The sequence below is a fragment of the Anolis carolinensis genome, unplaced genomic scaffold (genome assembly GCF_035594765.1).
Source record: "Anolis carolinensis isolate JA03-04 unplaced genomic scaffold, rAnoCar3.1.pri scaffold_9, whole genome shotgun sequence".
NCBI classification, from domain to species: Eukaryota; Metazoa; Chordata; class Lepidosauria; order Squamata; family Dactyloidae; genus Anolis; species Anolis carolinensis.
This window is the reverse complement of record NW_026943820.1, coordinates 6,284,068-6,310,185: the sequence shown is the minus strand read 5'-3', so window position 1 is coordinate 6,310,185 and position 26,118 is coordinate 6,284,068.

Here is a 26,118-nt window from a genome sequence, read left to right as displayed (position 1 = left end):
TCATCCGAAAATACATCACACAGTCCTAGGCACTTGGGAAGTGTTCGACTTGTGATTTTGTGATACGAAATCCAGCATATCTATCTTGTCTGCTGTGTCATAATAAAATAATAATAATAATAATAATAATAATAATAATAATAATAATAATAATAATAATATCCATGAGTTCCCAATTCCCACTATTTTTGGACTCTAATTCCTTGTAACCCCTCCATGTCCTCGTCCTCCTATTTCCTTCCGCAGCCCCCCTCGGGAAAGGGGAAATGTAAAGATAGTAAATATTGTATCCAATTAGTGAAAATGTTACAGTAAATGCATTCGAGGCATGATAGGCTCATTAAGCATTAAAATCCCTGACATTTTCTGAATAGAGCAAGAAGCGGCTACTTGCGCGTTGCATTTCACATTTTACCAAATTCGTTGGCTTTCCTTTTTCCCCCCTTTGCCGCCTTTTTCAACTTCTGCTGAACCCCCTTCTTAAAATATTTTATTTCCTTTAATTAATGCTAATTCTCTTTATTCAACAACTTATTATCTCTCCCTTTGAGCCATGCCCCTCCTTATTCAACAATATTGTTTTGTGTCGCCGTTTCCGAGCTTGTGTTTGCTCTTATTTTGGCCGAGAGGCAATAGACTAATATGGCCTGTCGCTCTCGTTTGGTGAAAATGCCATCATTACGGATCCGTGAGTTCGGCTGGAGTCGGGAGGGAAGAGCAAAGAAAGCTGAGGGTATTATGCATATCAGCAATGATTTTAATTAAAATGAGCCGAAATTCAATAAGCATAAAACTTTAAAGACCGAAATAGCAAGGGTGTGTAAGGACTGCACAGAAAGCACTATGCCAAGGTGGAATTCTTGATCTTGACTTAGTCCGATCCAGAATAAATACATAGAAATTTTATTTTATTTATTTTATTTACAGTATTTATATTTTGCCCTTCTCAACCTGAAGGAGACTCAGGGTGGATCACAATGCACATATACATGGCAAACATTCAATGCCATTTTTAGACATACAACACACATACAGATAGATAGTAGAGGTAATTCAACATTTTCCAACTTCTGGCTTCAGGAGGTTATTCCCGATTCAGGCCACAGGGGGAGCTGTTGCTTCATCCACTATGATGCCGAGTCCTTTTTGATCATAGTATTTCCTCCTTGCTCTTTGATCGCTGGCAGTTTTACGGTATCGTAAATTAAATTAACCTCCCCGCATTAAGCGGTCCCTAATTTTCTCTACTCACAGCTTCAGCTGTTTTCGAACTGCTTAGGTGGACAGTAAGCTAGACTATTAAACAGTTGGGAGCTCAATCCAATACGGGCTTTGAACTCACAACCTTTCGGTCCTTTTTGATCGTAAATTAAATTAACTTCCCCGCATTAAGCGGTCCCTAATTTTCTCTACTCACAGCTTCAGCTGTTTTCGAACTGCTTAGGTGGACAGTAAGCTAGACTATTAAACAGTTGGGAGCTCAATCCAATACGGGCTTTGAACTCACAACCTTTCGGTCCTTTTTGATCGTAGTATTTCCTTCTTGCTCTTTGATCGCTGGCAGTTTTACGGTATCGTAAATTAAATTAACCTCCCCGCATTAAGCGGTCCCTAATTTTCTCTACTCACAGCTTCAGCTGTTTTCGAACTGCTTAGGTGGACAGTAAGCTAGACTATTAAACAGTTGGGAGCTCAATCCAATACAGGCTTTGAACTCTCAACCTTTCAGTCAGCAGTGATCTGTTGCTGCTGGCTATTAGCCAGCTGCGCCACAGCCCAAGTGAACCTTGAGACATAAATTCGGCCAGAGATTGGGAATGTGAGATGTTTTAGATCAGCCTTTCCCAAACTTGAGTCTTCCAGGTTTTTTGGAATTCATCTCCCACAATCCCCGATTGTGGCCAAGGCGACTGGTCCAAAACACTTGGAGGTCAAGAGTTTGGAAATCACTGCTTCTGATTGTAATAAAATACTGCTCATCCTATGTTATAGCAAGGTTTGCTTTTGGGATGGGCTTTTTAAAAGACTATTTTCAAGCCATGGATGGTTGAATCAGATAATGAAATAAGTTAAAAAAAATCCCAGACTGGCAAAACTGTGGATTGGCTGCAGGATGAAGATGTTAGATAGATAATGCATTGTTAGAAAGGAACGCATTGACTATAACTATTGTGAAAAACTGGTGGAAAATACAATTCTAATGGACATGTGGTCACACCTAATAAAGGGTTAAGTAGGTGATGATGTGGAACTGAAGAGGCATATCTTTTTTTTCCCATGTCAGGAGCGACTTGAGAAACTGTAAGTCACTTCTGGTGTGCGAGAATTGGCTGTCTGCAGGGATGTTGCCCAGGGAACGTTGCCCAGATGTTTTGATGTTTTACCATCCTTGTGGGAGGCTCCTCTAATGCTGGAGCTGATAGAAGGAGCTCATCCGTGCTCTCCCCGGGTTGGATTCGAACTGGCAACCTTCAGGTCAGCAACCAAACTTCAGGTCAGCAGCACCTTTTTACCTTTCCTGCTGAGGCAGTACCTATTGATCTACTCACATTACATGCTTTTGAACTGCTAGGTTGGCAGAAGCTAGGGCTAACAGCGGGAGCTCACCCTGACTCGCAGCTTCGAACTGCTAACCCTCTGGACAGCAGATTTCCTGCATCTAATGGTTTAACTCGTTCTGCTACCATGTCCCCTTACCCTTTTGGTTGATCTAATCTATTGTCATGATACGGCTTTTGATTCTATCCACACAAAACAGTACATATAGATAGACCAAAGGACAATGTCGAGAAAGACTGTTGCATTGCCTTTAGGCAAGGGCATCCGGGGGTGTTTGGAACTGGAAAAATGCACAATGCGCTTCCCCACCCTTCAATCTAACTGGTCCAGTCTATTAGCATCCCACCCACTTGTTCTGTGTAATGTACCGTTTAGGCCGGAGACTTTAATGTCAGAAAGAATGTTGCTTGGGTTGTAACGCTGACATTCCTTTTGACGGATAACAGCTAAGCTGAGGCAAGCAAGATGGGAACAAGCAATTGTTCTCTGGGAATGCTTTATTTTTTCCCCCTCTTTCTGCATTTTTCTTCCCTTTTTTTTTCATACACACACAAAACACAATGCCACAGAGACCTAAATAAAAATGCAGTCCTCGCCTGAACTGGAAGCCAGATTAGCTCTCCCTGCCAAAATAAGTAAAGGTTTTCCCTTGACATTAAGTCCAGTCGTGTCCGACTCCAGGGGTTGGTGCTCATCTCAATTTCTAAGCTGAAGAGCCAGCATTGTCCGTAGACACCTTCAAGGTCATGTGGCCACTGGCATGACTGCATAGAGCACCATTACCTTCCCGCTGGAGTGGTACCTATTGATCTACTCACATTTGCATGTTTTCGAACTGCTAGGTTGGCAGAAACTTAGCTGCTAAAACTTATCATAGCGTCACCATGGAAGACATAGAAATATTCTAGGAAAGTATCTAGGTATCTCTAGAAATTTTCTAGGTCCTCCAGGGCAATCTTATAGGCGCATACCATAGAATTGTCTAAAGTAAAGGTAAAGTTTTCCCCTGACATTAAATCTAGTTGTGTCCAACTCTGGGGGTTGGTGCTCATATCCATTTCTAAACCAAAGAGCCGTCATGACTGCATGTAGCGACATTACTTTTCCACTGGAGTGGCACCTATTGATCTACTCGCATTTTCATGTTTTCAAACTGCAAGGTGGGCAGAAGCTGGAGCTAACAGCGGGAGCTCACTCTGCTCCCCGGACATGAACCTGTGACCTTTCGGTCTGCAAGTTCAGCAGCTCAGTGCTTTAACATGTCTGCCAAAATATTAATTATAAAATAAGTACATAAGTAGCACACTTGGAGGTGGCGCAGTGGGTTAAACCACTGAGCTGCTGAACTTGCTGACCAAAAGGTCGGCAGTTCGAATCCAGGGAGCGGGGTGAGCTCCTGCTGTTAGCCCCAGCTTCTGCCAACCTAGCAGTTCGAAAACATGCAAATGTGAGTAGATCAATAGGTACTGCTCCCACGAGAAGGTAACAGTGCTTTATGCAGTCATGCCGGCCACATGACCTTGGAGGTTTCCTCTTGACATTAAGTCCAGTCGTGTCCGACTCTGGAGGTTGGTGCTCATCGTCATTTCTAAGCCAAAGGGCCGGCGTTGTCCTTAGACACCTCCTAGGTCATGTGGCCGGCATTGCTGCATGAAGCACCGTTACCATCCCACCAAAGAAGTACCTATTGATCTACTCACACTTGCATGTTTTTGAACTGCTTGGTTGGAAGAAGCTGGGGCTAACAGTGGGAGCTCACCCTGTCCTGCAAATTTGAACCGCCAACCTTTTGGTCAGCGAGTTTGGTCAGCTTAGCAATTTAACACACTGCACTATTGGGGACTCCCTGCCAAAATATTCATTATTAAATAAGTACATAAGTAACATAGTTGGAGTCCCGGTGGCGAAGTGCGTTAAAGCACTGAGCTGGAGACCGAAAGGTCCCAGGTTCAAATCCCGGGAGCGCCCACTGTTAGCCCCAGCTCCTGCCAACCTAGCAGTTTGAAAACATGCCAATGTGAGTAGATCAATAGGTACCGCTCGAGCGGGAAGGCAACGGCGCTCCATGCAGTCATGACCTTGGAGGTGTCTACGGACAACGCCGGCTCTTCGGCTTAGAATTGGAGATGAGCACCAACCCCCAGAGTCAGACATGACTGGACTTAACGTCAGGGGAACCCTTTACCTTTACCTAACATAGTTGGAGGTGGCGCAGTGGGTTAATATCTTCCCGCCAAAGCGGTACCTATTGATCTATTCACATTTGCAGATTTCAAACGGCTAGGTTGGCAGAAGCTGGGGCTAACAACGGGAGCTCACCCCGTTCCGCAAATTTGAACCGCCAACCTTTCGGTCAGCAAGTTCTGCAGCTTAGCGGTGTAACCTGCTTCTTAGTTTTTAAACCACCTAATGAATACAAGCTATAGCTCATTCTAAGAATTGACTTGCAATTCTTACAAACCCCCAAATCTAAAAACCTCCTTGAAATTAATAATGGGGCTTTCCCGTTTATATTTGCACAATGAGGGGGGAATTATCCAACGAAACAAATCCGACATTACAAACGCGCGAGGGATGCGAAGAATTAACCAGATGAAAATCCTTTGCTTTGTTTTGTTGTCAGACGGCACCTAAGGATAGCAGGCGTCTCCAAGGGGAGGCTGATCCTTCCTTTCTCATTGTTAATACCTAACACATTAGGCACGAGGCATTAAGAACGGGGTGTCAAACTCGCACTTGTGTTTGCTGCCTTTGAAGGTCGGGCTCTGCCTGGTATTTGAAAACAGACCAAAGGAAGCCGGGAAAGCAACATTAAATGCCATGTATTTGTCAATAAAGCATAAAAAAAGAAATCCACATAAATCAGAACACCCAAATGTGGATACGTACTGTTAGGAGACACACAAGCACTTGATAAAGGAGACAGCGTTACATAAATTGCTGCAGACACTGACTCTGTATATGAAGGGGATGCAATTTGTGAGTGTTTTGAATCTGAAAATGAGAGAGCCTTCTCTTGTTGTTGTTGTTGTTGTTGTTGTTGTTGTTGTTGTTGTTGTGTGGCTTCAAATCTCTTTTGACCGACGGTGATCCTAAGCTAAGCCTATTACACAGTTTTCTAGGCAAAATTTGTTCAGAAGAGGTTTACCACTGACTTCTTCGGAGGCTGAGAGAGAGTGTGACATGCCCAAAGTCACCCATGTCATGGTTTGCAAAGATAATATATGTGTGTTAACTGGAAAATCAAATGCATGAAGTCGATTGCAAGGATCTGGAAAATTGGTTTGTAACTGTCACTGTCCTGCTGCTGGAGAACCATATAACTGCTAAAACTAATCTAAAAACCCCATACTCGTTACTTGTTAATTTTTTACACGGTTTTCTAGGCAAAATTTGTTCAGAAGAGGTTTACCACTGACTTCCTCAGAGGCTGAGAGAGAGTGTGACGTGCCCAAAGTCATCCATGTCATGGTTTGCAAAGATAATATATGTGTGTTAACTGGAAAATCAAATGCATGAAGTCGATTGCAAGGATCTGGAAAATTGGTTTGTAACTGTCACTGTCCTGCTGCTGGAGAACCATATAACTGCTAAAACTAATCTAAAAACCCCATACTCGTTACTTGTTGATTTTTTACACGGTTTTCTAGGCAAAATTTGTTCAGAAGAGGTTTACCACTGACTTCCTCGGAGGCTGAGAGAGAGTGTGACGTGCCCAAAGTCATCCATGTCATGGTTTGCAAAGATACTATATGTGTGTTAACTGGAAAATCAAATGCATGAAGTCGATTGCAAGGATCTGGAAAATTGGTTTGTAACTGTCACTGTCCTGCTGCTGGAGAACCATATAACTGCTAAAACTAATCTAAAAACCCCATACTCGTTACTTGTTAATTTTTTACACGGTTTTCTAGGCAAAATTTGTTCAGAAGAGGTTTACCACTGACTTCCTCAGAGGCTGAGAGAGAGTGTGACGTGCCCAAAGTCATCCATGTCATGGTTTGCAAAGATACTATATGTGTGTTAACTGGAAACTCAAATGCATGACGTCGATTGCAAGGATCTGGGAAATTGGTTTGTAACTGTCACTGTCCTGCTGCTGGAGAACCATATAAGCAATGTATTGACATGGTCTGAATTTAGGTTTATGTGCAAAGGTTCCGTGGAAAAGTGGTTTTAAGTAACTATATGTTTTAGCTGACTAATGTATTTTATGTATTTTATGTGTTGTATTTTATGAATAGTTGTTAATGGTTTTAAATGTGTTGCTGTTTTATTGATCTGTTTGGCATTGAATTTTGCCGGTTGTTGTAAGCTGCCCTGAGTCCCCTCGGGTGAGAAGGGCAGGGTAGAAATGTTGTAAATAAATAAATAAATAAATATGACTGCTAAAACTAATCTAAAAGCCCCATACTCATTACTTGTTAATTTTTATTTATCTTTCGCTTCCTTTGGTTGTCATCATACATCCAGACTTTTATTTTTAAATCAGAAAACCAATTGTTGAAGTTTGTCTCTATCTTTGCTATGAAAAATGATAAATAATAAGTCCGGCTCTTTCTTAAAATTACTCATGGTTTGCAAAGATACTATATTTGTATTAACTGGAAAATCAAATGCATGAAGTCGGTTGCAAGGATCTGGGAAACTGGTTTATAACTGTCACTGTCCTGCTGCTGGAGAACCATATACCGTAACTGCTAAAACTAATCTAAAAACCCCATACTCGTTACTTGTTGATTTTTATTTATCTTTCGCTTCCTTTGGTTGTCATCATACATCCAGCCTTTTACTTTTAATAATAGTATTCTAAATCAGAAAATCGATTGTTGAAGTTTGTCTCTATCTTTGCTATGAAAAATGATAAATAATAAGTCTGGCTCTTTCTTAAAATTAGTCATGGTTTGCAAAGATACTACAGTAGAGTCTCGCTTATCCAACATAAACGGGCCAGCAGAATGCTGGATAAGTGAATATGTTGGATAATAAGGAGAGATTAAGGAGAAGCCTATTAAACATCAAATTAGGTTATGATTTTACAAATTAAGCACCAAAACATCATGTTATACAACAAATTTGACAGAAAAAGTAGTTCAATATGCAGTAATGCTACGTAGTAATTACTGTATTTACGAATTTAGCACCAAAATATCACGATATATTGAAAACATTGACTACAAAAATGTGTTGGATAATCCAGAATGTTGGATAAGCGAATGTTGGATAAGTGAGACTCTACTGTATATGTGTGTTAACTGGAAAATCAAATGCATGAAGTCGATTGCAAGGATCTGGGAAATTGGTTTGTAACTGTCACTGTCCTGCTGCTGGAGAACCATATAACTGCTAAAACTAATCTAAAAGCCCCATACTCGTTACTTGTTGATTTTTGTTTATCTTTCGCTTCCTTTGTTTGTCATCATACATCCAGCCTTTTACTTTTAATAATAGTAATAATGGCCATGCCCAGTCCTCTAGCTCCATCCCCTGTGTCCTAACAGGTGCCTCAGGAGCTCAGCCCTATCTCTGGCACTTGGGAAGAGGCCCCACCCCTCCCCTGGCCCCGCCCCTCCCCTGGCTCCACCCCCATGTCCTAATAGGTGCCATCATCGCCCCCCTGGATCTCTGCAGCGCCCACCAGGGGGCGGTAGCGCCCACTTTGGGAATCCCTGAGTTAAACCATCAGCTTCTGATCTACAAGTAAGTAGTAAGTAAGTAAAAGTTTATTTGTATACCGCCCTCTCTCCTGAAAGGGACTCAGGGCGGTTTCCAATATAAAATCAGCATAAATGTGACCAAAATATGCATATATGATATGTGGTATGAATGGAAGAGTGAAAGAGAGCTAGAAATTTGAAGACACCAGTCTGTAGACTAAGGCCTGCAAACCATTAACTACCTGCTCAGGAATTATAATTAAAACCTGCTAATGAGACCTGAAATAGTTGACCTGCCTGGCAAACTGTAATAAGAACTGTGACTGATAAGAGAAATGTTAACATCTGTTAACATTTGTCAACATTTGCTAACTTGATGAACTTTTGGAACTCTCTCCCCGGGGCCGTGGTGGAGGCTCCTTCCTTGAAGGCTTTTAAGCAGAGGCTGGATGGCCATCTGTCGGGGGTGCTTTGAATGCGATTTCCTGCTTCTTAGCAGGGGGTTGGACTAGATGGCCCATGTGGTCTCTTCCAACTCTACTATTCTATGATTCTATGATTCTATGATTCTATGATTCTATGATTCTATGATTCTATGATTCTGATTCTATGATTCTATGATTCTATGATTCTATGATTCTATGATTCTATGATTCTATGATTCTGATTCTATGATTCTATGATTCTATGATTCTATGATTCTATGATTCTGATTCTATGATTCTATGATTCTATGATTCTATGATTCTATGATTCTGATTCTATGATTCTATGATTCTATGATTCTATGATTCTATGATTCTATGATTCTATGATTCTATGATTCTATGATTCTATGATTCTATGATTCTATGATTCTATGATTCTATGGGGCAGAGCTGCTTGTGTTTGCTAATACCAATCAAGAGGAATCAACATCTGGTCCAGGAAACTGAGGATATTCCAGGATGGAAGACGTCTATCACTCATTTACAACTTTGGGACAACATCATCAGCAAAATATTGCTATAAAAGTGACCTTATGACAATCCAGAAGGTGTGACAGACAGCGACGCTGTTCACCCGCCATGCTCAGTGGAGATGGTGTACTTGGGAGTGGCAGATCTGCTCTGGGAAAGCAGGATTCTGTTCACTGTTTGGGGCCTCTTTTTCTCATGGGAAGAGAAAAGAGTGCATTTTGAAGTCATGGTCTTTTTGAAGTTTTGGCGTTTTGGAACTATGTCTTGGCAGGCAGCAGTGGAAGCTGGGTCTGGCCTAAGCAGGTGTTTCTCCAACGAGGGAGACAGAATATGGTAATATTTGTGTGCATGAAGATGGATGCATGTTGTGTGTGAATGAAGAATGAAAATGTAAATCCCCCCTTGTTTGTTTCTTAGCCAATGTAACTGTAGGTTGTTTGTGAATCCAATGTAGTTGCATAGAATCTGTATGTTTGTATGTCTAAATGTTGTTCTTTGTTGTTGTACCTCTCAGTCTGAAACTGCAATAAAAAGAACCTATGCTTTAAAGTTATTGAAAAGTTATTCATAACATTTTTGGTGTCAGAAGTGGGATATTCTGTTCAGTCTGAGCAGGATGTTTTAACTTTTGTTTTAAAAGTCTTCATGACATAAAACATTGTACAAGAAAACACTGAAAACACTATAAAACGCTATAAGAATTAAAAACAAAAAGAAAACATAACAATTGACTAAAACAATCACATAAGCAGAAGGAATATAATCACTCAAATAACATATGAATCTGCAAAGAAAAAAGACCACTGGGATGGAGGAGGGGATGGCCTGGAGGGACCACTAGAACTAAAAGACAATGTTATATTCTAAGATGCTTTCGGGCAGAGGAATATAGTGCAATGTTTCAAGTCAAAGTCAATCTGTAAAATGGGACCATCTCATGGACTAATAATATTTTTTAAAAAATATTTTATTGGGTTTTACATTCATAATTCATAATTCATAACAACACTACTTCCCTTTTATCCAATATTTTTTCCCTCCCTACCACCCACACCCTCCCTCCTCAACCACAGTATGTTTATATTAATCTTGCAGATCCAGCCACAGGTAAAGTCTTTGTATTTTTTCTTTAATGTAATCGTTGGCTCCTCCATTTTTCACCCAGTTGAAATAGTCTTTCCATCTGTTTGTAATGTCCTTTTGTTTATTCATTCTTGTTACTTGGTTAGTCATAATTCCTGTAATATCTAACAACACTTGATCATACAAATAATCGTTCCAATTATTTAACGTCCATTTCGATTTGTCTCTCCATCCTCTAGCAATCACAGCATGTGCTGCTCTTATTGTTACTTTCAATAACTCTTGGCACTCAGTTTTTATACTTGGATGATCCAGCACTCCCCAAAGTAACAAATCATTATTAATTTGTATTGTTATCTGTAATAAGTCCTGGATTTTCCCTTGTATCATTAGCCAAAATTTTTTTAATTCAGAACACTCCCACCACATATGTGAATAAGTGCCCTTTTCTTTATTACAATGCCAGCACTTTGAATTGTTCCCTTTTATCACATAAGACAGTTGTTCAGGAGTTCTATACCATCTTAATACCATCTTTTTTTCTAATTCATTATATTTTTCTGTTTTTATTTTATTTATGTTCCTAATTATTTCGTCTACTTCTTGTGTGGTTAAATTGTATATTTTTGCCACTGTTCCTTTACTTGTTTTTTCTCTTGCATTTAGCAATTTATCTACCTTCAGTTCTTCAGTGGGCTGTGCACCCTCTTTTTTTACTTTTTCCCAGATCCCTCTTAATTTTAACCAATATTCTTTCCCCCCTTTTTCCAAAAGGTCTAGCCAGTTAATTATCCCTCCATCTTGTTTCCACATATCTTTTACCCTCCTTAATCCTTTTTCTTCTAAGGTATTTACCAACCTTTCATGGACTAATTATTAGTCCTTTCATGGACTAATAATAAGGAGCATTAAGGACAAAATCGGTTAGAGATTAGTAATGTTCAATATGTGTTTTTTTTTAAAGGAAGTCTAACAAAAGACATTGTGGACACATACTGACTGCATTTACATGTTTCATTTCAAGAGAGTGGTGCTTAACATTGTGAACCATATTGAAAAATGGTTGGGAACCAGTTCTGTGCAGCCTCCCTCTCCCGCTATTATTTTCCCGGAGAAAGATGCCTCCTATTATATCGCTGGCCTTGAGATGCTTCTCTATGAGCCGTTGTGGGGTCATTTATAGCAATGTCATCAGGAAGACGAGAGAGATCTTGCCGCAAAGCGAAATGCTTTGTTACACACTCGCTGCATCGAGAAGTGCCGGGTGTGTGTCTTGAACATTTAAATTCCATGTCCACTTACTCATCCCTGTGTCGGGCCTCTTTCTCTCTTGCGTGTATCTTCTCCTCCCGCTTTGTCCTTCTTTTACAAATTGCAAACGGGTTACAGAGAACACAGCCTCCCTTCCCTTCTGGATCTCATGAACATACCCAGTTCATATATTACGAAACCTGACATGAGTTTGGTTTGAAGAAGAGCGGGGGAACATGCTTAACTAACATGTGGCCTATAAAACTGGCTTTTTATTGTCTCAAGCTGTAAGACACACAGTTAATTACGCTGCCGCTATTTCAATGGTTCACTTCATGTTAATCCAATTATAATTTTTTAAAGAGTGACTTATTAAAATACCATTTTCCTTCCAGCACAGCTGCCCGGTAGTATGACGCAGTTACTCGGGTACAACATGAGCTTTACGGGTGTAAAGAGGCAGCCGAGCTGTGGTTACTTTAACCTGCTGTCACTGTTTTTGTGTGCGGAAATATTAGACCGTCTTGGATGGGCGACAGGAGGAAACTCTTCAACCATTAGGAGAGAGATGGGCTATTGTGGAAGGTCCGTCAGGAGATCTTGGGGTGAATCTATGCTGTAGAATTAATGCGGTTTGGCACCACTTGAACTGCCATGGCTCAATGCTATGGAATCATAGGAACTGTTGTTAGACACCAGTGATTCCCAAACTGGGCACTACCGCCTGTTAGGACACAAGGGGCGGGGCTAGAGGAGTGGGCGTGGCTTCTTCCCAAGAGCCCAAGACAAGGCTGAGAATCTATACCTCTCCTGAGGCGCTTGTTGGGACACAGAGGGCGGAGCTAGGGAAGGGGCGGGGCCTCCTTCCAAGAGCCGAGACAGGGCTGAGCCTCTATACCTCTCCTGAGGCGCTTGTTGGGACACAGAGGGCGGAGCTAGGGAAGGGGCGGGGCCTCCTTCCAAGAGCCGAGACAGGGCTGAGCCTCTATACCTCTCCTGAGGCGCTTGTTGGGACACAGAGGGCGGAGCTAGGGAAGGGGCGGGGCCTCCTTCCAAGAGCCGAGACAGGGCTGAGCCTCTATACCAGGGGGCCCCAAACTTTTTAAACAGGGGGCCAGTTCACGATCCTTCGGACCGTTGGAGGGCCGGACTATAGTTGGCCACTGAGCAATAATAATTAATAACAACATCAAAAACAACGACAACAACAATAATAATAATAATAATAAAGAGGGTTGGAAGAGACCCTTTGGGCCATTGAGTCCAACCCCCTTCTGCCTTTGTGCACCAAAAGCACAAGCAAAGCACCCCTGACAGATGGCCACCCAGCCTCAATGTTAATAATAATAATAATAATAATAATAATAATAATAATAATAATAATAATAATAATGTGTTGTCGAAGGCTTTCATGGCCGGGATCACAGGATTGTTGTATGTCTTTTGGGCTGTGTGGCCATGTTCCAGAAGTACTGTCTCCTGACGTTTCGCCCACAGCTATGGCATCTCTGAGGATGCCTGCCATATATGTGGGCGAAACATCAGGAGAGAGTACTTCTGGAACATGGCCACACAGCCCAAAAGACATACAACAACCCAACTGTGTTTAAGTGTCGATCACCACTGGGACCACCTTGACTGGCTTGTGCCAGAGTCTTTGCAATTCCAGTTGTTTTTCTTCAATCCTGCTGTCCCCTGGAATTGCAACATCAACAATCCATACTTATAGTTACTATTATTTTATTATGTCACAGCAAACAAGATAGATATGCTGGATTTCATATCACAAGTCGAAACCTTCCCAAGTGTCTAGGACTGTGTGATGTATTTACGGATGATGCGTGCAGATCCCAGCAGGGTGGCCTTTTGCAGTTGGCAGATCGTAATTTTGTCAATGTCTATTGTTTCCAAATGCCGGCTGAGATCTTTTGGCATGGCACCCAGTGTGCCGATCACCACCAGGACCACCTGCACTGGTTTCTGCCAGAGTCTTTGCAGTTCAATCTTGAGGTCCTGATAGGGGCTGAGTTTTTCCTGTTGTTTTTCGTCAATGCGACTGTCACCTGGGATGGCAACATCAATGATCCAAACCTTTTTCTTTTCTACAACTGTGATGTCTGGTGTATTGTGTTCCAGAACTTTGTCAGTCTGGATTCGGAAGTCCCACAGTTTCTTTGCATGTTCATTTTCCAATACTTTTGCAGGTTTGTGATCCCACCAGTTCTTTGCTGCTAGGAGGTGGTACTTGAGGCATAAGTTCCAATGAATCATTTGGGCCACATAGTTGTGCCTCTGTTTGTAGTCTGTCTGTGCAATTTTCTTACAGCAGCTGAGGAGATGATCAATGGTTTCGTCGGTTTTCTTGCACAGTCTGCATTTTGGGTCATCAGCTGATTTTTCGATCTTGGCCTGAATTGCCTTTGTTCTGATGTCTTGCTCCTGGGCTGCAAGGATCAGGCCTTCTGTCTCCTTCTTCAGGGTCCCATTCGTGAGCCACAGCCACGATATTATTATTATTATTATTATTATTATTATTATTATTATTATTATTATTATTATTATTATTATTATTATTGCAAGCAAATCATGTTCCAGGAAGATAAGTTTAACACATCTCTCGGTTTTTAATGCCAGGCTGCTAAAGGGGAAAACTAGCCAATCCATCATCGCTGCCAAATAAGCCTTGCTCGTCTCCCGTTGTCTCATCTTTGATCAGTAAACAAGCCGGTCGGGCATGGTCCTTGATGAACCTTGGCGATTTAAGCACACTCGGCTAATTACCTCTCCTTTTATCCGCTGCGCAATAAAGATGGACTCCCTGCTTCCCTAAATCAAGGAGATGTGACTGAAGGCCTCCAGATCCAATTCTTCTCGTATAGACCGAGTCCCAGACAAACGCCGTTATAAAATATGATTGTGGCTTAAGCCGACATGAAGCACCATTGTCGTCAATCAAGTGCATACATACCCACTCTTCCTTCTGCCAAAGAAGAAGTAAGAAAGCAGAAGGCGGAAGAGAAGAAGGGATGAACAAAGTGTGAGAATCGATACGTAACACAAACGTGGAGGTTGCAGCCACTAAGTCATCAATTGCACACATTTCGCCGTCTCTCAATCCCTCCCTTTCTCTCTTTCTGCAGTTGTCATTCGACTATCTTCTGAGATTTAGCAGCTGCGGAGATGGATGGATCAATACAGCCTTTGAAAGGTGTCATTTCAGCCTAACCAGAGGAGCAAAACAACCGAGTCAGCCCTGCTGGGTCTGATTTAGCAAATCAATGTTTTTTCTCTTCTGATCTTATTTTTTGTCATCATATTTCACCCCTCTCTCCCCTCCACGGATAAAATGAGCCACGATATATCAACGGCTCTTGTCGCCGCATGGATTTCGGAAGGGTTGTGCCAAAAATACTGGGGGCACATAAAACCCGTTCGGAGCACCGAGGCAGGTTTAATGGGCAAGTTGGATGAAGCGTGAGGCCAGCTGGTGTCAGTTGCCTCTAAGTACCGTAATATGTATCACTCACTCGGCGGCCAGGGACCTCTTTTTGGGGCGAGTGTCTTCCAATAAAACACACTGACTGCGCGTTCCAAAGGCAGGCCTTCCAAAAACAAAATGTACAGAGGCCAGGACGTTACTGCAGTTTGAGTAAAAGGGTATTTAGGGCGGAGAGAGGCAGGATATGGTTGTGATCAGAGCTCTGAAAAGTGCCTTCTTTTTACCACAGCCCCCAGAATTCCCACTTCTCATGATCATGGGTGTTGTGACTCAGCTGGAACCTCAGATTGACTCGGATGAGGATGATGGGATTCAGGTTCAAAATCAGGTTCAAAATGTCCCTGTTGTAGAAGATCAGGAACAGAGAGTGCAAGTTCATTTTCCCACATCGAGGAATGATTTTTTTTTTCGTGTCAGGAGCAACCGGAGTTGCTTCTGGAGTGAGAGAATTGGCCGTCTGCAAGGACGTTGCCCAGGGGACGCCCGGATGTTTTGATGTTTTTACCATCCTTGTGGGAGGCTTCTCTCATGTCCCCGCATGGAGCTGGAGCTGATAGAGGGAGCTCATCCACACTCTCCCCAGGTGGGATTCGAACCTGGCAGCTTTCAGGTCGGCAACCCAACCTTCAAGTCACTTAGTCCACTACACCATCTGGGGGCTCCATCAAGGAATGATGTTGATGATACTGAAACTGGTCGGGTGCAAATGGACTTGGAAAAGGAGGACAATTCTCAGTCTGATTATGAGGTTCAGCAAACTAAAGAGCAGGCTGACCTTGATGATACAGGTTCCCTAGATCGAGCTGACTGTTTGGAATTCAGGGTTCGGAGGAGTGTGAGAATCGCAAACAAGAGGGAGGTTATAGGCCAGAGAAATGCTTTCATGCTTTGCAAAGGGTATTAAAGCAATGTGTTTGGAGACAAACCTTTGTCAAAGCAACGTTCGTTTTACCAAGAAGCAAGCTCTCGTTTTCCTGGATTATCTTGCAGCCCATGTTCTTGGGACTTTGTCATGCTCTATTGGGTCTTTGTTTATTCCTTGTGGTTTCTGAAATTATTCTCTAAGACTGTATTTTGCAACGGTCTTTTGGAACTTTATTTTTGCTTTTAAAGAACTTTTTATCTTCTATTTTCTAATAAACTGAAAAGACTTCAATGTGTATACAATTTGGTATATATAGCAAGGTGAAGTTAACCTGAGGTGCAACAATGAGTTTGGGGAAAGTTGTAGTATTTTTTTATTGTCTCAGAAGCAAATTGAGGCAAGTCGTGTCTGGTGTGAGAGAGTCTGCGGTCTTCAAAGACGTTGCTTAGGAATGCCTGGATGTATTACCATCCTGCGGAGGACTTCTCTTATGTCCACGCATGGGAAGCTAGAGCTGACAGACAGGAGCTTACGTAGTTTCGCGGATTCAAACTGTCGACCTTCAGGTCTGCAGTTCAGCCAACACAAGGGTTTAACCCATGGTGCCACTGCGTCGTCTCCTTCTTTTGAAGTATTTCAACAGATAGTGATGTGCTGCAGCCCCAAAATTTTATTTTTTCTTGGTGTTTTGGTTTTTAGGCCTGTTGCTGAAGTTACTTGGGGCACTGATTCAGAAAATTGCATTGGATAGGCTGATGAGACCCCAGTGACATAGTAGGTTAAACCGCTGAGCTGCTGAACTTGCTGGCCAAAACGTTGGTAGGTTCAAATCCGGGGAGCAGGGTGAGCTCCCACTGTTAGCCCCAGCTTCTGCCAACCTAGCAGTTCGAAAACATGCAAATGTGAGTAGATCAATAGGTACCGCTCCGGCGGGAAGGTAAGGCACTCCATGCAGTCATGCCAGTGGCCACATGACCTTGGAGGTATCTACGGACAACGCTGGCTCTTCGGCTTAGAAATGGAGATGAGCACCAACCATCCAGAGTTGGTCAGATAGGGATGCACAGTTTAAAAATAGTGTTTCATAGTACTTCTACTACATAGTACAATATGAGTAAAGTTGTGCAACACTGATCACAATACAGAATCACAACGCTTGTCAATGGGAATGCAAGGGCTGGGCTGTGGCGCAGCTGGTTAGTAGCCAGCTGCAATAACTCACTACTGACCTAGGGGTCATGAGATCGAAGCCCGGGTCGGATTGAGCTCCCAACCATTTAATAGCCTAGCTCACTGTTGACCTAAGCAGCTCAAAAGACAGTTGCATCTGTCGAGTAGAAAATATAGGTACCGCTTTATGCGGGGAGGCTAATTTAACTAATTTACAACATCATGAAAACTTCCAGCAGTGTGTCGAAAGGAATGAGGAAGTACTCCATCAAGGACTCGGTGTCACAAGTGGTCGATGAAATGGCAGCTACCCCTCTGGCCGGAATCGAACATACCCTCATGAAACCGGAAGCTGGAAAATGTTAAATTGCCTCGGGTGTCTGTCTATGTGTCGTATGTCTAATGGCAGTGAATGCTTGCCATGTATATGTGCATTATGATCCGCCCTGAGAAGGGCAGAATATAAATACTGTAAATAAATAAATCTTCTTTTTTTAGGAAATGAAAATAAAGCAGAGCACCCAATTTCAGCACTGAATCTAAAGCCATAAGTGGGAACAGGAGAGTGAAAGGAGTATTTCTTTTTTTTTTCTCCTAACAAGTGTTATAACTACAGCTGCTAAATCAAGCATTCCTAATTGCGGATTTAGCTAAAGACTGCTGTCGACGACTCCGACCCTTGATTGTTATCACTATTATCGCTACTGAAAAAGTGTCATTTCCTTTTATTGCATCTTTGTTTCGCCCAGTATTGCAACTCATGAGAGCAAAGGCACATCAAACACTTCCATGACAAGCTTGAGGGGTGGGCAGAGTCCTTTCTTCCCCCACCCTGAAAGAAAAGAGAAACTAAATTGGTTTTCATTTCAGAAGCGTTTCCTCAATGATCCAATTAAAACTCCCCGCGGACTTTTACAAATCAAATTAGCACCATTTTTTTTCCTAAATTACCATATGCATGTGTCCCCTTCTTCATAGAGCCAAAGCCAATGCAACAGAAAGGATGAAGAGACTGTTCTTGAACTGATTTGAACCAGACTGGGTTCAAATCTCAGGGCGGCAATGGAGCTCACTCTCTGATCTGGTACGGACTACGAGGGTTGAATGAAAAGTAATGCCTCCACCTTCGTTACTTGGGTTTGGATGGGAATATTTTAATAAATCGAACACAGAAATTATCCTTAGAATGTGCTCTTTAACTACCACTATTCACTTTCCCACATAATCACCATACAATTGGATACATTTCTGCCAATGATGGACAGGTTTTCTGAAGCCGTCTTTGCACTTTAACAACACAACCGTTCAATGCTAAGGCTTCCCCGTCTGCGCAGGGTTCCATACTTCACCCTTTAACAACACAAACGTTCAATGATAAGGCTTCCCCGTCTGCGCAGGGTTCCATACTTTGCACTTTAACAACACAACCGTTCAATGCTAAGGCTTCTCCATCTGCACAGGGTTCCATCCTTTGCACTTTAACAACACAAACGTTCAATGCTAAGGCTTCTCCATCTGCACAGGGTTCCATCCTTTGCACTTTAACAACACAAACGTTCAATGCTAAGGCTTCCCCGTCTGCACAGGGTTCCATACTTTGCACTTTAACAACACAACCGTTCAATGCTAAGGCTTCTCCATCTGCACAGGGTTCCATACTTTGCACTTTAACAACACAACCGTTCAATGCTAAGGCTTTCCCGTCTGCACAGGGTTCCATACTTCACCCTTTAACAACACAAACGTTCAATGCTAAGGCTTCTCCGTCTGCGCAGGGTTCCATACTTCACCCTTTAAAAACACAACCGTTCAATGCTAAGGCTTTCCCGTCTGCACAGGGTTCCATACTTCACCCTTTAACAACACAAACGTTCAATGCTAAGGCTTCTCCGTCTGCGCAGGGTTCCATACTTCACCCTTTAACAACACAACCGTTCAATGCTAAGGCTTCCCTGTCTGCACAGGGTTCCATACTTTGCACTTTAACAACACAACCGTTCAATGCTAAGGCTTCTCCATCTGCACAGGGTTCCATACTTTGCACTTTAACAACACAACCGTTCAATGCTAAGGCTTCCCCGTCTGCACAGGGTTCCATACTTCACCCTTTAACAACACAACCGTTCAATGCTAAGGCTTCCCTGTCTGCACAGGGTTCCATACTTTGCACTTTAACAACACAACCGTTCAATGCTAAGGCTTCTCCATCTGCACAGGGTTCCATACTTTGCACTTTAACAACACAACCGTTCAATGCTAAGGCTTCCCCGTCTGCACAGGGTTCCATACTTCACCCTTTAACAACACAACCATTCAATGCTAAGGCTTCCCCGTCTGCACAGGGTTCCATCCTTTGCACTTTAACAACACAACCGTTCAATGCTAAGGCTTCCCTGTCTGCACAGGGTTCCATACTTTGCACTTTAACAACACAACCGTTCAATGCTAAGGCTTCCCCGTCTGCACAGGGTTCCATCCTTTGCACTTTAACAACACAACCGTTCAATGCTAAGGCTTCCCCGTCTGCACAGGGTTCCATACTTTGCACTTTAACAACACAACCGTTCAATGCTAAGGCTTCCCTGTCTGCACAGGGTTCCATCCTTTGCACTTTAACAACACAACCGTTCAATGCTAAGGCTTCCCTGTCTGCACAGGGTTCCATACTTTGCACTTTAACAACACAACCATTCAATGCTAAGGCTTCCCGCCAAATGGAACCGCAGAGGAGAGTCTACTGAACAAGACAGTACCTGCTACAGACCAGTACTGCCATCTGTTGAAGACTTACGAAGGTGGAGGCATCACTTTTCATTCAACCCCGTATTGACTCACCTTGGTTTGTGTCCCAAATGCATCATGACTAGCAAAGGATGGACATCTCCCATCCAAATATTATCCAGAGCTGACTGTGCTTAGTTTCCAAGACTGGGCATGATCTGGTGCATTACCTCCGAAGTGACTTACAAATATCTGCGTAGAGTGAAATACTACATTGCTAACTAGTCATGGGAAGGAATAATTTCCCCGCCATCTTCCCTCTCCAAAAATATTTCACCGGCTCTGCTGATGCGGCGTAATTAAAATGCGGGGCTATAAAAATTCTAATGCAACCACTAAAATTTCAGTGTCCTCTTTTCAAGTGGGTAGTTGCTCTGCATTTCAAACGCATCTGGCATAAATCTGTTGGGGCAAACAATGGCCACGTAGATCTCGGATGCATAGGCGGTGAGGATGCCAACTCCTGATGGTGACACACTAAGGACTATACAGTACAGAAATAATCTGCAAACCCTGGTTATTGGTCATCCAGTATAAGGATTTTTATAAGATTTAAACTGCTGAGCTGCTGAACTTGCTGACCGGAAGGTCGTCGGTTCGAATCCAGGTATTGGGGGAGCACCGGCTGTTAGCCCCAGCTTCTGCCAACCTAGTGGTTTGAAAACATGCAGAGGTTGTGAGGTAACACAACCTCGGAGGATGCCTGCCATAGATGTAGGTGAAACGTCAGGAGAGAATACTTCTGGAACTTGGCCATACAGCCCAGAAAACATACAACAATCATGCAAACGTGAGTAGATCAATAGGTACTGCTCCGGCGGGAAGGTAAGGCACTCCATGCAGTCATGCCTATGACCACATGACCTTGGAGGTGTCTACGGAGAACGCCGGCTCTTTAGCTTAGAAATGGAGATGAGCACCAACCCCCAGAGTCAGACACAACTAGACTTAATGTCAAGGGGAAACTTTTACCTTTACCTATAAAATTTATCGTGTCTGAAGCAAATTGAGGATACAGTTATAATTTATTTAAAAACACAATCAAAGTTTAAAACTTGGCATTATACTAGATTTCCTTTGAAACATTTCTTGTAACATTCACCCTTGCCCCAAACAGACAATTCCCTTTTCCCCATTTAATTCTGCTTTTTTTCCCAAATACATTTTTATTGCAAACATTTATCACAATGTGGTTTACAATGTGATGACGAAGATTTGACAGTGACAGTGACTAAACACATAATAACAAAAACAACAAGAACAAAAAGCAAAGCAAACAAACCAAAAATCAAAAGACAATCTGTACTACTAAAAAACACACACACACACACAAAACAAAAGCAAAACATGAATCTAATCAAACAGACAACTTTACATAGTTACATGACCAAAACACACATTTATTAAAATCAACTTCCATCAACTTCCAGCTCGGGCTGTGGAGCAGGCTGGAGAGCAGCTGCAATGAATCACTGCAATGAATCACTCTGACCAGGAGGTCATGAGTTCGAGGCCCGCTCGGAGCCTATGTTTGTTTGTCTTTGTTCTATGTTAAAAGGCATTGAATGTTTGCCTATATGTGTAAAGTGATCTGCCTTGAGTCCCCTTCGGGGTGAGAAGGGCGGAAAATAAATGCTGTAAATAAATAAATAAATAAATAAATATTATGTGGTGTTCCTTAAATTCTTCCCTTGGTACCACCGGTACCTTTATATCTCCTATCTTGTTTCTGCATCTGTTCTCAATTCTTTATTCTGAGACAATTCTATTGCCCTTCTTAAATATTTCTTTATATTATAACTTTACATTTCTCATTTCTTAAATAGTTTTTTGTCGATTCCCAATCTGTTTGTTTTTTTGGTTTGCCCTGAGCATTTTATTCTGCTTTTTAAAATATTTTTTTTAAGATATAGCTATTGAACTCTAGCGTGGTGCTGGGTGAAAAAGTCTTTCAGTGCTAAGGTGCAACTTTCTCCAAGGTGCTGAATCTGTGGGAGGAGATAAATGTTCAGGCCCTGGAAAATCCCTTTGGAACCTGTATTTAAATCTGGACTGAATTCAGCATCCCATTTATATGGCAGCTACTTGTCACTCCTGAAACAGTTGAAACCACGTCTTGGATGAAGGACTCATTTGGACCAAAAAACTAGTGAGTCTTCCTTATCATGTATTTGTTTATCTAACACAGGGGTCCCCAAACTAAGGCCGGATGCGGCCCTCCAAGGTCATTTACCTGGGCCCCGCCCTCAGTTTTATAATATAATATTTTATATCAGTTTTAATAATATAATATATTGTATATACATATGATATTGATGATAATCATATGTTATACAATATAAAATAGTAGTAATACCATATAATAATATTAATTATATGTTATATATTACATATTATATAATACTAGCTGTGCCCGGCCACGCGTTGCTGTGGCTTTGTCTGGTGGTGTTGGTGAGAAATTGTTGAGGTAGTGGTGGTATTGAATGTCTGTTGTATGGTTGTCTTTATGTTTAGTATGCACACTGAAGTGGATTATATGGTAGTGTGGAGTCAAGATAATCCAGTTCAAAGCAGATAATATAAGATTCTAAATCTATATATATAAAAGAGTGATGGAATCCTGGCGACCGCCAAAACAACAAAACTAAACACCCCACAAACTCAAAAATTGACAACACAACCCATCATCCATGCCTCTAGGTTGATACAACAAAAAGAAAAGAAAAATAAAGTCCAAATTAGAGGGAGAGGAATAATTGTTTTTATCCAATTGCTGCCAGTTAGAAGGCTAAGCTCCGCCCACTTGGTCTCCTAGCAACCCACTCACCCAGGGGACAGGCAGAGTTAGGCCTCACTTAGGCCTCTTCCACACTGCCTATAAAATACAGATTATCAGATTTTAACTGGATTAGATGACAGTGTAGACTCAAGGCCCTTCCACACAGCTATATAACCCATTTATATTATCTGCTTTAACTGGATTATCTGGACTCCACACCTTTACCCTTTACCTTAACTACCACAAATTCCTCAATACTTTATTTGCCATACCACCAGACTTCGCCACAGCAACGCGTGGCCGGGCACAGCTAGTGGGTTATATAGCTGTGTGGAAGGGCCTTGAGTCTACACTGCCATATAATCCAGTTAAAATCTGATAATCTGTGGAAGAGGCCTAAGTGAGGCCTAACTGTGCCTGTCCCCTGGGCTGAGGAGGTTGCTAGGAGACCAAGTGGGCAGAGCTTAGCCTTCTAACTGGCAGCAATTGGATAAAAACTATTATTCCTCTCCCTGTAATTAGGACTTTATTTTTCTTTTCTTTTTGTTGTATCAACCTAGAGGCGTGGATGATGGGTTGTGTTGTCAAATTTCGAGGTTGGGGGGCCTGTAGTTTTGTTGTTTTGTCCGCTGCCCTGATGCCATCACTATATAAAAGTATAGTGGTATAGTTCAATATAGTAATATATAATGCTAATATTGTGTTACACTTTCCATTGAAATTCTAATAGGTTTATGTTGGTTAAAATTGTTTTCATTTTTAAATATTTTATTGTTCTTTCATTGTTGTTGTTGTTGCACTACAAATGTGCAGTATGCATAGGAATTTGTTTGTATTTTTTTTTTCAAATGATAATTCGGCCCCTCAACAGTCTGAAGGATTGTGGACCGGCCCTCTGCTTAAAAAGTTTGGGGACCCCTGATCTAACATATCAATAGGGCCTTCAAAATGCTAACCATTAGTAACCATCTATGGCTCTCTTTTTCTTCCTATATCAGCACTCAAAGCAGCATTATTTATTTTGCATTTAATATCCTCAATGATTAATTCATCGAATGGGAGCTCAAAGAATACCAAGGTTCCCCCCTCCAGAACGAAAACCTATCCTTTGGCGCTTGCTCGTTGTTTTTAAACATTTTGCATCAAAGCCATCTGTCTTGTTTAAAGAAGGGGGGGAAATGAATTAAACTGTTCCTTTCTGGGATCTTGATAGCACTTTGACAAGTAAATAAGTTAATTTGCATCTATCCAGGCAACTAGAGAAGGATTTGTTTTTTTTTTTTCTTTCTTCTCCTGATTCTTTCAAAGGCAACTTTGAAATAATGCCTTCTCTGCATAGCAAAAAGGCATAAACTTTTATCTTCTTTCATTATTTCATCTGACGAATAAGGACACAGCCCTTTGTTCACCCTTTCGACTTCAGAATAATAGGGAAATGTATCCGGGTGACTCCTCTATGCCTTAAATCTACATCTATAGTAAAGGTTGGTGCTCATCTCCATTTCTAGGCCGAAGAGCCAGCGTTGTCCGTAGACACCTCCAAGGTCATGTGGCCACTGGCATGACTGCATGAAGCACCGTTACCTTCCCACCGGAGCAGTACCTATTGATCTACTCACACTCTGGGGGTTGGTGCTCATCTCCATTTCTAGGCCGAAGAGCCGGCGTTGTCCATAGACACCTCCAAGGTCATGTGGCCACTGGCATGACTGCATGAAGCACCGTTACCTTCCTGCCAGAGCAGTACCTATTGATCTACTCACACTCTGGGGGTTGGTGCTCATCTCCATTTCTAGGCCGAAGAGCCGGCGTTGTCCATAGACACCTCCAAGGTCATGTGGCCACTGGCATGACTGCATGAAGCACTGTTACCTTCCCACCAGAGCAGTACCTATTGATCTACTCACACTCTGGGGGTTGGTGCTCATCTCCATTTCTAGGCCGAAGAGCCGGCGTTGTCCATAGACACCTCCAAGGTCATGTGGCCACTGGCATGACTGCATGAAGCACCGTTACCTTCCTGCCAGAGCAGTACCTATTGATCTACTCACACTCTGGGGGTTGGTGCTCATCTCCATTTCTAGGCCGAAGAGCCGGCGTTGTCCATAGACACCTCCAAGGTCATGTGGCCACTGGCATGACTGCATGAAGCACTGTTACCTTCCTGCCAGAGCAGTACCTATTGATCTACTCACACTCTGGGGGTTGGTGCTCATCTCCATTTCTAGGCCGAAGAGCCGGCGTTGTCCATAGACACCTCCAAGGTCATGTGGCCACTGGCATGACTGCATGAAGCACCGTTACCTTCCTGCCAGAGCAGTACCTATTGATCTACTCACACTCTGGGGGTTGGTGCTCATCTCCATTTCTAGGCCGAAGAGCCGGCGTTGTCCATAGACACCTCCAAGGTCATGTGGCCACTGGCATGACTGCATGAAGCACTGTTACCTTCCTGCCAGAGCAGTACCTATTGATCTACTCACACTCTGGGGGTTGGTGCTCATCTCCATTTCTAGGCCGAAGAGCCAGTGTTGCCCGTAGACACCTCCAAGTTCATGTGGCCACTGGCATGACTGCATGAAGCACCGTTACCTTCCCGCCAGAGCAGTACCTATTAATCTACTCACACTCTGGGGGTTGGTGCTCATCTCCATTTCTAGGCCGAAGAGCCAGCGTTGTCCGTAGACACCTCCAAGTTCATGTGGCCACTGGCACGACTGCATGAAGCACCGTTACCTTCCCGCCAGAGCAGTACCTATTGATCTACTCACACTCTGGGGGTTGGTGCTCATCTCCATTTCTAGGCCGAAAAGCCAGCGTTGTCCATAGACACCTCCAAGGTCATGTGGTCACTGGCATGACTGCATGGAGCACCATTACCTTCCCGTCAGAGCAGTACCTATTTATCTACTCACATTTTGCATGTTTTCGAACTGCTAGGTTGGCAGAAGCTGAAGCTAACAGCGAGCACTCACTCCGCTCCCTGGATTCGAACCTGTGACCTTCCAGAGAGCACTGTGACTCTTACTGATGATGGATGAGAACTAAATTTGGCACACAGACTCCCCCAAGGCCAATAGAAAATACTGGAGGGGGTTGGGAGGAATTGTCCATGGTATATCCTCCTTCAAACCACACCAGGATATATAGTGGGTCATGGGGGCTCTGTGTAGCAAGTTTGGTACTGATTCGTCATTGGTGTGGGTCGCAGTGCTCTGGGGAAGTGAGTTAAGGTATTGCAAGTCCCATCATCCTTGGTCTGTCCAACCCCAAACTGCACCAGGATGTAAAGTGGGTCATGGGGGGTATGTGTGCCAAGTTTGGTCCTGGGCCGTCATTGGTTAGAGTAACAGTAGTCTGTGGGAGATGAAGCGTGTGAAAGTACTGCGAATCCCATTATCCTTGGTCCATCCTCCCCCAAACTGCACCAGGACGTAAAGTGGGTCATAGGGGTTAAGTGGGCCAAGTTTGGTCCAGGTCAGTCATTCGTAGTGGTCTCAGTGGCCTGTGAAAGT